Source organism: Bos javanicus, chromosome 1 (genome assembly GCF_032452875.1).
Source record: "Bos javanicus breed banteng chromosome 1, ARS-OSU_banteng_1.0, whole genome shotgun sequence".
NCBI lineage: Eukaryota > Metazoa > Chordata > Mammalia > Artiodactyla > Bovidae > Bos > Bos javanicus.
In genome coordinates, this window is record NC_083868.1 from 44149580 (window position 1) to 44160370 (window position 10791).

Here is a 10791-nt window from a genome sequence, read left to right on the forward strand (position 1 = left end):
AGGCTTCCCCCACCCACCCACCACCCACCATGGGATCAACAGCAATGACTATGATCTTGCCTGGCAATGCCCACAGCTAGATGATTCTTCCAAGTGAAATTCAAGTTCACATTGAAGACAAAATTATCTGCCTCAATACATTTGTCCTTTGACCAAGAATTTGAAAACACTTCCAAGATCAAAAGATGAAATCTCCCTTCATAGACAATGTTTTGTTGGCCAATATTACTACAGCCAAAATAGTCCCAGCCACACATTTGCCTACATTCTGATTTAAAGGTCAGAGAGAGTAAGGGATACACCCTAAGTCAGCCAGGGCTTCAGTCGTTAGGGGTTTCTTGTCCTTAATTCTCTCCATAAGGCTCAGCATGGTTGTTTACAAACACAGTTTTCTTCAAAAGAGCTTGTATGTTTTTCTTAAATCAAACCAACTATCTCGGTGCCAGATTCCAAATATAGGACTACTTCACCACTTTTTTTTTCCATCTTCCCTAAAGGGGGCTTCCCTTGTAGCTCAGGCAGTAAAGAATCTGCCTGCATTGCAGGCGACTTGGGTTCAATTCTTGAGTCGGGAAGATCCCCTTGAGAAGGAAATGGCAACCGACTCCAGTATTCTTGCCTGGAGAATCTCCGTGGACAGAGGAGCCTGGCAGGCTACAGTCCAAGGGGTCGCAAGAGTCAGATATGACTTAGCGACTAAACTACCACCGCCATTTAAAAGCTTGTTTAGAAAAATACCAATACAGTATACTAACGCATATATATGGAATTTAGAAAGATGTAACAATAACCCTGTGTACGAGACAGCAAAAGAGACACCGTTGTATAGATCAGTCTTATGGACTCTGTGGGAGAGGGAGAGGGCGGGAAGATTTGGGATAATGGTATTGAAACATGTATAATATCATGTATGAAACGAGTTGCCAGTCCAGGTTCAATGCACGATATTGGATGCTTGGGGCTTGTGCACTGGGACGGCCCAGAGGGATGGTATGGGGAGGGAGGAGGGAGGAGGGTTCAGGATGGGAAACACGTGTATACCTGTGGCGGATTCATTTCGATATTTGGCAAAACTAATACAATATTGTAAAGTTTAAAAATAAAATTTAAAAAAAAAGCTTGTTTTTTAATTACAATGACATAAAGTGCTCATATTTCACAGAGGAAAGGTATAAGGTTGAAGAAAGAGGGACTAAAATAAATTGGCAGTCCCCACAAACAAGTGGAGACATATTCAAAATAGGGTAATTCAGAGCAAGGCTGTATTCCAGAGGCAAGGTTAACAAATGTGTGGGTTTAGGAGAGCCACAAAGGCGAGTGTGATAACTTGAAAGCAGCTGGGACAGTCTCACCAGTGAGACTGAGGATAAAAGGGAGGAAGTATTATCAGAATCCAGAGGGAAGACTTCGCTGGTGGTCCAGTGGTTGGGAATTCACCTGCCGGTGGAGGGGACATGGTTCCATCCTTACTCCAGGAAGATCCCACGTGCCAAGGGGCAACTAAACCCATGAGCCATAACTACTGAAGCCTACACACCTAGAGCTCACGCTCTGCGATAAAAGAAGCCACGGAAATGAGAAGCGCCTGCACTGCAACTAGAGAAAGACCATGCAGTAATGAAGACCCAGCCCAGCCAAAAATAAGTTAGTTAATTACAAAAATAATCCAGAAGGAGAGAGTTGGGTGGAGTCTGTCTTGTGAAGAATGGTGACTTTGGGTAGGAGGACAGAGGTGGGTCTCACAAAGAAGGGGCCAAGGGAAGACATCCTTGAGTTTGCATTCAACCATCTCACACAGCTTCCTTCAAGGGCTGTCCTTTGGCCAAAAGTAAAAGGTAGTCTGAGGGCATGGAGAACCCTCTTGATTGAGTTCATATGCATCAGCCTCTTAGGATCAATAATTTTGCTGGGTTGTGATGCTTAGAAATTGTAACAAGAATGACCATATATAGTATCTCTGGTATGTACCAGACACTTGTACTTTATTTCTTCTAATCCCTTTACTACCCTCTGGGGTGCATATTTTATGGACTTCCCTGGTAGCTCAGCTGGTAAAGAATCTCTATCTCACATATGTGAAAACTGACTTGGAGAGACTTGCTCAATGTGGTCACACAGCTAATAAGTGTCTCATCCTGATTTTGAACTCCATTCTGTTCCTTCTAGGATGTCCCACTACATATAAAGTGCCCATCATTGTGCTTGGTAAACAGTGAGCTCAGACAAGCAATACTATTAATGATGGTAAGGAAAGAGCTGCTTCTTATTATGCAAAACTATGTTTTATGCTAAGCCTTTTACATACATAATCTCAGTTAATCTTCACAGCCACCAATGGATCTTATCCAAGAAGGAAAATTTCTCTTGTCACTGAAAAGATACATAAGTTTTGACCAAGGACTGTGTAGTGACTGTGAGAATCTGCCTCTCTGATTTCCCTGCATAGGGAGTGTAATTGACTAAGAGCCCCAGGGGCCACACTCTGAAATGTCAACCCTGCCTTTGCTCTGAGATCACACTTTCCACCAGCTACTCTCAGAGACTGAATACAAGAAGGACACTAAGTCACACCCTTTCCTGGAAGATGTGGAATTCCTCTGATAAGCAGCTTTGGCTTCAGGACTTCCCAGTGGCCTCACCAAACTTTTCTTAGAACTGCAATTCAGTCTAAGATGTTTCTACCCACCTCCCTCCCTTTCTCCATTCCTTCTCTCTCTCTCTCTCTCTCTCTCTCACTCTTTCTCTTTTATTTGGGGTTAGACCTGCATTATACTCTGATGCCTCTCTCAACCTCCTCATTTTTGCTCATAGGCATTTCCCCCAAAATTTTCTTGTAAGTTTAATCCTGCCTTGGTGTCTACTTTTTGGCAGACCTGGTTCTTGGCAGACTACGGCAGTCTTACTCAAATTTTAGTCTTAAATATAGTATTTTATGGATGATTATTGAGTATCTGTTGAGTATCCCTTATTGAATTGCTAGAAAAGACAAGAGAAATCAATCAAGCACCTATCCACAAGTAGCTTACACTCTAGTAACATATTTAATATGTAAAAAGATAGCTGTCAGCTGATACAACAGAAGAAGAGATCACACCGGATAGTCAGATTCTATCCTTTTGTGTTTCATGCTATTATCAGTGGGAATTCCATGCATGTTCCCTGGCAATGTGTTTCTTTGAAAATTTGGTTCTAAATCCAATATCAAGCTGTGGTTTTTTTTTTTGAATCCTAAGTGGAAATGGCTTGGCAGAAAGAAAAAAAAATGAACTAGCTGTCCAACTGTTTAAAATATGTATTTTCCAAGTCTTCCATTCTTTCCACTGTTTTTTTTCAAAACCCCCACAAAATATGTTTGCACTCAGAAAGTCCTTCTCTCCTCTGAGGCAGATAAAAATTAGCAAAAAGTTATCGGTCTAAGCTTTCTTTTTATCCATATAACAGGCTACTATGTGCATCCCTCCACCCAGAGAACACAAATGCTTTCCCTGAAATTGTCCTACTAGGAGAAGGCAATGGCACCCCACTCCAGTACTCTTGCCTGGAAAATCCCATGGATGGAGGAGCCTGGTAGGCTGCAGTCCATGAGGTCGCTAAGAGTCGGACACGACTGAGCGACTTCACTTTCAGTTTTCACTTTCATACAATGGAGAAGGAAATGGTAACCCACTCCAGTGTTCTCTCACCTGGAGAGTCACAGGGACAGTGGAGCCTGGTGGACTGCCATCTCTGGGGCCGCACAGAGTTGGACACGACTGACGCGGCTTAGCAGCAGCAGTACTCTTTACTTTCCTCTTAATGAATTTGGGGGGTGTACGTAATACACACAAAGAGACATGCATGCTCACACACATACAGGAAGATAATTCTGGTTATCTTTGTTGTTGGGTATAAAATATATCTTGCACAAGTCAAAGAATTAAGAACTGAAAGACAATTCCAATTCTCTATTATTTTCTCACTTGAAAGAATTCATAGGCTTTTTGTTTGTTTTTAATCATTTTAATTGATTTATTTGGCTGTGCTGGGTCTCAGTTGCAGTATATGGAATCTGGTTCCCCAAGCAGGGATCCAACCCAGGCCCCCTGCATTGGGAGCTTAGAGTCTTAGCCACTGGACGACCAAGGAAGTTTGGGCTTTGTGTTTTTTAAGAAAAGCCTCAAGTCCTAAGAATAGCCACCACCTTTTGAATATGCATGGAACCTGTAACAACTAATCAGTCACTTTGGAGATAGGATGAAATGTTTAGAGACAGATCATTTTAGTAACTTTCAAAGTTAGTGATTCAAGTGATTTCTCACCTTTGACATGTTTTTGAAAAAACAAACACAAATCTTGTCAAACTATTGACTGAAGTAAAAGGAGAGTGTCCAAATCTTGACACTGCCTTCACAACTGCCAGATACCCCTGTTCATACTGAAAACAGCCTACAAAATGTAAACAGGAAGTTAATGGAAAAAGTCTCTGCTTTTCTAATGGTCTCTAAATGATGTGGCCAGATGTCTTCAGTTATTAACCTTGGGACATGCAGCTAATTCTGAGAATCCCAGCATGATTATTGACAAGAACTCGATGAAATATGAGTCCCAAGGTGTTACTTCCTCAACTGTGATCACAAGAGATATCTCACCCAGCTTGACCAGAGAGAAGAGCAGACCTCTCCCTCAGCTGCCTGGCATTCAGGACACCTCTTCAGTTGAAGGGGCAGAATCTTCTCTGTCTTCCATTTCAGACACCCCAAATACTTACCTTTATTTGAAAATAATTCTTGACAGAACCAAAACAGTAAGGGAGGTTTTAAGACTCAGTGAAATGAGGAAGATGGCCATATCTGGTCAATTTCATAAACTTTACTAGAGCTCAGGAAAAGTCAGTTCTTTTTACAGAAACTTGTCTCCCTTCTCTGTGGTCCGTAAAATTTCACAGCCTTAACACATAATTTAGTCTGAATCTGTTTTAAATGTGCTATACTTATCTTCCTTTAATGTAGCTCCTTGAGGGTTAGAATCAGCCTGTATCTTCCCTCCCTTAGTCTGCCCCTCCCAGCAAAGTACACAGTGGTTTGAACTTGGGAGTCTAATAATTAGGTAATAAAAATTGAATGCCCAAGAAAAATAAATCGATTACTTTTGCCTTCATGTATATTTTAACTATGTATTCTATTGATTCATGAGTAATTAAGAGAAGGATTTCAAAAAGTCATAAAAACCTTTTCTGTAAATACATATATATATATACACACATAAATATTTGTAAACAGAACAATATTTATCTTTACCTTTCTGTGACCAAAGCTATCTATTTGACTACAGAGTTGTTAACTAGTTACTTTTGTCATTTAGAGTTATTTTTTCTTTTTCTTTCCTGTCTCACTTTCCTTCATTTTAAGTCTTCCTAGAAAATGTCCCTTTCAGATTGGGTCAGAAGGCTGTGACTTTCCTACTTTCCATAAGAAACCCCTCAGAGGAAAACCCTAATTAACCAGAAGGGCAGAGATAAGGTTCCTCTGAGGAACAGTTGAGCTTTGGGAGTTATTTTCCAAGGATATATGGCATGGCATTTTGAGGTGGTTAAGTCAGAACTGTGGTCATTGGAGGGAATCAAGTGTACAGTAGGAAGGTTAAAGCATTCAAAAGCTGGAGCAGAAATGATCAAAATTTAAGGAGCCATCTGGAAAGCAATTCTGACTCCACAAGCAGCATTTGAAAGCCTACCCATTTTGTTTCATGCCCAGAATTTTTGGAGAGGAGACAATAAGAGAAGAGGCAAGACAGAAAGAGAGGAAGTTCTTAAAGAAAGCTTACCATGCCAATGGCTTCTCTCTTCTTTAGATGTTCCCTTAACTAAGCAACAGCCCATAATTGTATTAAAGATAAGCATAACAGAGGCCATTTTCACCTGAGAAAAGCTGCATCGTATAGCTGAAAGCTGCTGTGTGATTTTCCTAGCATATTTGGTATTATGAATAACGTGGATTATGGAAAGATTTTTCCAATCCCTCAAACAAAAGCAGAAGTGGCCACATCAGTAGGTACCACTGAAGAGAATTTTGAGCATCTTCGGTATTTAAGTAAGATGGCCCAGGATATATCAGTCTGTTATTAAGCACAGATTAAAAAAGTAGTTTTCACAATTTGAAGATGCATTTCCCTTCGTATTTTCCTTGCATCCTCTAGAGGTGGAGCACTTAGAATTCCAAGAACTGCAATTCAGCTCTAGTACCACTTACTATCTTGTAACTTTGGGCAAATTTCTTAATCTCTCTAAGCCTGAACTCTGCTCACTACCCACAACCTATCTACAAAATTGGAGTATTTTTATCTGCCCTCATTAGACAAAAAGGGCTTTGTGAAGCTCAAAAGGAGAAATGGATGTGAAAGCATTTTGTCAGTTATAAAGAAATTCACAAGAAATTATATTAAATGGATTAGCTGTTGTTGGGGTTCCTTTGATGATCTTTGCTTGGGTTCCACCAACCATTCAACAACTGATTGGTTCTGACATGATCACTATCCATCCAGTCCTTGGGCAGAACTTCCGTTGCCTAAGTCCAGCACCAAATATGAATGGATACTAAAATTTGTGTTCTCCTTGTTTCTGACAGAGCTCCTGGTAATTAGAATCCTAGAGTTGCTTTCAAAAATAAGCACTGGGAAAAAAAAATCATATTTATATCAGTGTAGGTCCTTAAACTGTTGGGAATTAATTGTCTGTTTCATGTATTCTATTATTTTTGGAGAGGCCAAATTAAATTATGTAAGTTTGTGTATTTCATAAGAATGTACATAAATATTCATGTTCTTTGCTCAGGTTCTAGAAAACTCTTATGAAAAGTGTTCCTTTGCCCCTTGGATTTCAGCAAAGATGTTTTATTCTGCCTATTAAATCATTTTGAATTATCTTCCATGCCAGCAGCATACATTACATATCCTGCCAGTCAACAGCTAGACTGTAAAGGCATTCATCCAGATTTTCATTTTTACATAAATGGTTTTAAAGCACGTTCTCTATATTACATCCTAATCTCATTCTGGCCCAGCAAAATATACATGATTCAATATAATGCAAATAATATGATGATGAGAAAAAGTTACCAAGGAGTCAAACGGTGTTATAAAGACTTACTATAAAATCCATATGCTCACTTTGAACAAGTTCCAAATAAGCACTAGAAACTGACAGTTTAATGCTGTACTGAAAAGGTCAGATCAAGAAGCAGGAAGGCTCAGGAAACTGAAGCACATGCAAAAGAAACAGCCAAAAGAGTATGAGAACTCCTGTAAAGAATTCAGCATAAAATGAGGTCCACATTTCTAGCCCCAAACTTAATATACTTCTGTTCATATCAGAGACAAAATATCCTATCCATATTAGACACATTGGAAATGCAATAACGTGGGTATCATATGTTTGCACTAATCCAAATCAATGAAAAATTTAGCCACAAAATCCCTTCCTTAGAATTAATAAATGTAGAGTACCACTGGCTTATATACACTGAAAAAAAGTGTGAAAGTGTTAGTCACTCAGTCATGTCTGACTCTATGTGACCCCTGGACTGTAGCCCACCAGGCTCCCCTGTCCATGGAATTTTCCAGGCTAGAATATTCGAGTAGGTAGCCATTCCCTTCTCCAGGGATCTTCCCCACCCTGGGACCAAACCCTGGTCTCTTGCACTGCGGGCAGATTCTTTACTGTCTGAGCCACCAGGGAAGCCCCATATGTATATATACCCAGGTGGCACTAGTGCTAAAGAATCTGCCTGCCAATGCAGGAGACTTGAGAGACTTGGGTTTGATCCCTGGGCCAGGAAAATCCCCTGGAGGTGGGCATGGCAACCCACTCCAGTATTCTTGCCTGGAGATGCCATTGACAGAGAAACCTGGCAAGCTACAGTCCATGCGGTTGCAAGGAGTCAATATACACTGTTGTATACAAAATAGACAACTAGTGGAAAGCAGCTGTATAGCACAGGAGGCTCAGCTCAATGCTCTGGGATGACCTGGAGGGGTGGGATGCAGGGATGGGAGGGAATACATGTATACATAAAACTAACTCATACTGTTGTACAGCAGCAACCAACACAACATTGTAAAGCCATTATCCTCCAATCAAAAATGTTTTTAAAAGAATTCATGGACAACTAGATTTTAAATTTCCCCACATACCAAGATTTATACATCTATCCGCCATTTAATTCACTTGCCTGATGAGAATTTATGGGCATGATACTTGATTTTCCATATATAGTTTGCTGCTGGCTGTTTTAGGATAATGTTTCAGGCATGATTATTGGCTAGTATATTCCCATGGGTGCTTTTTCAGGATGAACCTCTTAAATAATTTTTTCTTATGTAAGTATAGCTTCAAATGTGCATCTTATAAAAGGGACCATGAAGGATCTGCTATGGCCTTTTAATTATTGTAAATCTATGGTCTACTACAACACCATCCCTATGTTTTATTCCACATTCCCATATTCCAGATGGAGAAGCTGAGGCAGAAAGAGGAAACTCAGATTCAGAACGTTCAGTGATTGAGTCCAGAGACAGAACTCATGTTTCCAAATTCCAAATTTACAAGAGTTTTCTGGAGTTGCCTTAGAAGACCCTCCAGGCATGACCAGAACTCTGACAAACAACAAACTGCTTTTAAAAACAGGACAATGACTGCTGGGATTCCTTCTAATTGGCATGAGTGAAATCAAAAGCCAATAGAACCAATAAACTTGGCTCAGGCTACATGATGATTCTGACATCAAAATGCAAAAACTCCAAAATGCAAGCATGCAACTGTTTAGCAGTGGGGGTGGTGGGGGAGAAGGAGAAGAAGTTTCAACATGTCTTTCAATCCAACAAAAATCAAAATAAACATTAATGGAGTCATGAGATGGTTCCAAACTGGCCTGGACAAAGCAAATCACAAAGCTGCAATATAAAACAATTGAGGAGAAGCCTTCTTCCTTGAATGAGGTACTGGATGCCAGGGTTACATGTCCTTCCTTGCTCTAGTTTTCCCACCAAGGTAGTCAACTGACTCCATCTGAAATGGACTTGCTGTCTTGTGCACTGGGTCCCATGGGAAGTAGCAGCCAACCCTCAGATCAGATCAGATCAGTCACTCAGTCGTGTCCGGCTCTTTGTGACCCCATGAATCACAGCACGCCAGGCCTCCCTGTCCATCACCAACTCCCGGAGTTCACTCAGACTCACGTCCATCGAGTAAGTGATGCCATCCAGCCATCTCATCCTCTGTCGTCCCCTTCTCTTCTTGCCCCCGGTCCCTCCCAGCATCAGAGTCTTTTCCAATGAGTCAACTCTTCGCATGAGGTGGCCAAAGTACTGGAGTTTCAGCTATAGCATCATTCCTTCCAAAGAAATCCCAGGGCTGATCTCCTTCAGAATGGACTGGTTGGATCTCCTTGCAGTCCAAGGGACTCTCAAGAGTCTTCTCCAACACCACAGTTCAAAAGCATCAATTCTTTGGTGCTCAGCCTTCTTCACAGTCCAACTCTCACATCCATACATGACCAGAGGAAAAACCATAGCCTTGACTAGACGAACCTTTGTTGGCAAAGTAATGTCTCTGCTTTTGAATATGCTGTCTAGGTAGGTTAACTTTCCTTCCAAGGAGTAAGCGTCTTTTAATTTCATGGCTGCAGTCACCATCTGCAGTGATTTTGCAGCCCAGAAAAATAAAGTCTGACATTGTTTCTACTGTTTTCCCATCTATTTCCCATGAAGTGATGGGACCGGATGCCATGATCTTCATTTTCTGAATGTTGAGCTTTAAGCCAACTTTTTCACTCTCCACTTTCACTTTCATCAAGAGGCTTTTTAGTTCCTCTTCACTTTCTACCAAAAGGGTGGTGTCATCTGCATATCTAAGGTTATTGATATTTCTCCCAGCAATCTTGATTCCAGCTTGTGTTTCTTCCAGTCCAGCGTTTCTCATGATGTACTCTGCATATAAGTTAAATAAACAGGGTGACAATATACAGCCTTGACATATTCCTTTTCCTATTTGGAACCAGTCTGTTGTTCCATGTCCAGTTCTAACTGTTGCTTCCTGACCTGCATACAAATTTCTCAAGAGGCAGATCAGGTGGTCTGGTATTCCCATCTCTTTCAGAATTTTCCACAGTTTATTGTGATCCACACAGTCAAAGGCTTTGGCATAGTCAGTAAAGCAGAAATAGATGTTTTTCTGGAACTCTCTTGCTTTTTCCATGATCCAGCGGATGTTGGCAATTTGATCTCTGGTTCCTCTGCCTTTTCTAAAACCAGCTTGAACATCAGGAAGTTCACGGTTCACGTATTGCTGAAGCCTGGCTTCTCAACCTCCATTTAAATAAGAACAAGAGTCAACAAAGTATTCAATCAGATATTTTCTGTATTGAGAAAAATACCAAGAAAAGCAAAAAGAACTAACAAAATAAGGGAAAATGAGCTTTCCCAGCACTCCCCTATGCTGGGACAAGAAGTTGGCACAAGGACAAAAGGAGACTGAATTCTGAGGGCTCTTTGGTTTGTGGCTACTGCTACATACCATTATGTTTTAATTCAAAAATTATTATTTCCTACAGCAACTTTGCCTAATCAGGAATTGACTTTTAATTCTAAAATTGAAAGACTATTTCTGCCTCAAAACTGTCCTAATATGTTAAGAATTAGAAAAAAACATAAATAACAATGTCAAAGCAATCAATTGTCAGCCTCTAAAAATAATAGCAATAGAAATAAAAATTCTAACTTGCTGGCTCAAACACACTGTTCCCTTCCCTCAACAATGTT